The sequence below is a fragment of the Athalia rosae genome, chromosome 5, assembly GCF_917208135.1.
Source record: "Athalia rosae chromosome 5, iyAthRosa1.1, whole genome shotgun sequence".
NCBI lineage: Eukaryota > Metazoa > Arthropoda > Insecta > Hymenoptera > Athaliidae > Athalia > Athalia rosae.
Window position 1 is genome coordinate 12,264,042 of NC_064030.1, and position 3,714 is coordinate 12,267,755.

A 3,714-nucleotide genomic window follows, 5' to 3' on the forward strand; every position below is an offset into this window, starting at 1 on the left:
TCCAAGAATACCGTCACCTAATACTTAGGAGATACCCCTTATCTTTGGGAGCCAGGCAAATCAAAACCTAACGTTTCCTTTATGCATCTATCTATATATCAAGATGATCTAAACAATAATCATAGATTGAGTAAAAATATAGAGTTGACATATATACATACGAATATGTAATATGATATGCATTATAAGCAAACAATCCAATGGAAAATTCCATTGGACTTACGACCAAATAATGCGGATCCCCGATTTGTTAAGATTAACTGCATATAAAAGCTGGGCCACTAGGATCCAGAGCAAGCATTCATTAACTAATCTTCAACCGACTACTGTCAGTCAAAAACTTCAATATATACCTCTAACTCGGGACCTTTGTCCTCTTAAATCGGGTATCCAGCATTTTCAATACCTCTTAAATCGGGACAACGTCCTCTAACTCGGGTATCGAATTTGTTAAATAATTTTTTATCATTTATATCCTTATTTTTAGAATCGCATTATTCATCAATCATTGGCATTAATAAAATCAGTTCAAAAGTGTAATTGACCTACCATCATTTCATTTTCGACTTCAACTACCCCATCGTTCGTTATTTAATCAAGGTAAGAGTTATTCTTTCATTTCATAACTATGAGGGCGACATCATTATCTCCATATAGACTATTCCGGAAGATCCTAATTAATCCCAGTCCATATCTCCTCCTTGTCCCCTAATTCGTGATATTCTTCCTCCTCGCTTGCACTAGCGAAATGCCGAAACATTCCTTTCTCTCGAATTCTCTCTCCCCGCTTACAATAGCGAGGTCGCGAAACCTTCTTTTCTCTTTAATTCTCTCCTTGCCTAAACTGGCGAGGTTGCAAATTCTCTTTCTCCCCTCGCCTCCACTGGTGAGGTCGTGAACCGCTCTCTTTCCATTTTCTTGTTTGCAAACCATTTATCTATCACCTCGAAATCTGCTACGTTTTTCCCAACTTCCCTGTCTTCGCCGGGTCAAGGCGAAGTCTCACCACCTACGTATTACTCCGAGATGTTCCAGACCAAAGCCGAAATAAATAGGAAATACCGCAAACGTGGAGGGGTCAAGGTACGGCAGCGTAAACAGGCCGCAATAGCACGGGATCTGAATCAGATCAACGAACTAATAGAGTTGACCTATAAAACAGCCAATCTCTACGAATCCACAACCTTAGCACACAACCAGAGTGACTCTACCTGCCCCTTTTTGCCGCCAACACCTCAAAGTTCTCATTCCCCAAGTGACAGACCTTTACCTACCGACACCCTGTCTCCGGTACTTTTACCACAGTTTCCGAAACACCAACATTTCACCAATCACCCCACAAGTCATCAGGGTACATCTACCTCCCCTGCATCCCCTGAAGTCATCGACCTCACGACGGAACACGACAACTATTCACCGGGTGTACCTCACATCACCTCCATCCAAACCATCACCCATACCCGATATACTCTGCTCCGCTCAGTCACATTTTAACCATTCACACCCGCTACGCCTCAAGACCGCTCTTAACTCTCATAAACAAACTTATATAAACCTAACCACTCACACATATTACTATCCTCAATCGCCTATCCACTCCGTCGTCAAAGCAACAATAACTGGTACCTAGAATTGTAATAGTAGAAATATTGATAACAAACGCAATTTTAGTTAGTTCTATAAACATACATCCTTCAGACCCCTCCTATTGACTACTTATATCGAGTCACTCTCCGGACGTGACACGGTAACGTTGGACAAATCAGCGTACATGCAACTACTAAACGCGGTATTCGCAAAGGATTGCAAATTGACCCAGGACAACTATCTGTGCAAACGAAACGAACCACTGTTCTATAGCACAACTCACAAAGCGTGCGAGGTAGAATTATTCATATCAGGAGAACCCGGAAGTTATGACAAATGCGACATAAGAATAAACACCTTCGATGGTTCATATTGGGCGAAACTTTCCACTACCAACGCATGGTTATACTCGCTCGCGAAACCAGAGACGATACACTTCGTCTGTCCACATAATCAACCACCACGTGCCACTCCGGCAGGTCTCTCGAATGATGACGCTCACAGTTGATTTCGGAACATAGAAGCTCCGAGCTGTCAGCTGCATGCTTCTTTCATGAGCAAGATAACTGAAATATAGGAAAGATTACAGAGTGTGACGTATCAAAACCATAGAATCGTAATTTGAAAATAATAACTCAGTACACGTCAAGAATAAACTTACTAGATTGTGATGACTAGGCAATGTTCCGAACTGAGTGGCCTTCGATTACTTGACTTAGTTAGCCTTGCTCTCACGAGGTTATAGAGCTTTTCAAATTAATGGACAGTCATGCGTGTGTATTTGAAGAATTGCTCACTGTCGTGTGTCATTATAAATTTGAAAAGATTGTGGAAGTGGCCGTATCTACTACGGTCCAGCAACATTGGTCGAACCCACCAACGACGTTTTTTGGCACGCTTCTTTTTTACACGTAGCATAATCGTGATGATTGACTAGGTAATGAGACCATATAGCACCAAATTTCTATGATCATCATCCATTGTTGATGATACGATTTTTTAGAATCTGATTTGTAATTTCAACTTCTGAAAATGACGTTGATTACAAATAACGTAATCTTCAAGATCGTGAGATCGTCTGCTATCACAAGCTCGTGCGCACGCGATAACTTTAGATGTTAGTATAATTCTTATTATTATGGTACAATAGAATAATTCTTCATTTTCTCTTTTTCATGTTAAATAAAAATTGTCCTCGTTTACTTCAAATACGAATTGGAGGAAGAATTTTCGTCGTACTCGAGTTTCAGTAAGCTCGGTAAGTACCCCGTATTGCCCCGCCTTTCCCTTTATACATAGTCAAGCGTGGTAACAAATTTCATGGTAGTACGAAGAGTCGTGACCCATATTTTACATATCTCATATATTACAACAAGCATTACATTAGAAAAACCAGTCTAAGTCGATAGAACCATTAAAATTGGAAAGATATAGTACGAATGAAAGTTTCTGATTTCAGTGTTATCTCTGCATCAAATTATAGCTTATGATCATGATTAATCACAAATCATCCTGGCTGACATGATCGCCGAGTTGAGGGCGCTGAGAGCTGCGCAGCATCGCAGCAGCCACCGCAGTTTGCTGCTGCTGAAGCTCAGCCAGCGCGGCCCGAAGCCCAGCCTAGACCGGCACGGGCGGCGGCAGCGGGAAAAGAAGAAGAAAAAGCAACTGAGGAGTGGAAAGAGGAAAAGAAGGGCGGAGTAATAAAAAAAAAAGGAGAAATGACCGCCGCCGAGGGGGCGGCTGTGCACCCGCCATCTACCATTATTACTTCAGATAGTAATGTGGGTAGAACGCGCGACGCCGCCGCTGCCCCCAAAAAAAAAAAAATATCTTCCAAAGTATAATGCTCGTGTACGTTTTTTTCCTCCCACCGTGACGATAGTGCGATAGTACTTCAAATGCATCTGGTGTCTGAATTATGAATTCCAATCGTTGTCTCGTAGTGAATAGTATTGAACATTAGTAGTTCAAGCCAGTCGAAATCCCGTTGCGAATTGTGAATTCGCACTCTCGAAAGATTGTCTTATTGTTAGGTCTTCGAATGGAGAGGGAAAAACTTGTAATTTTGGTCACCAGTTTCATTGAGCAACTGTCAGTAAGGTCATAAATGTAATGTGGTGGTTT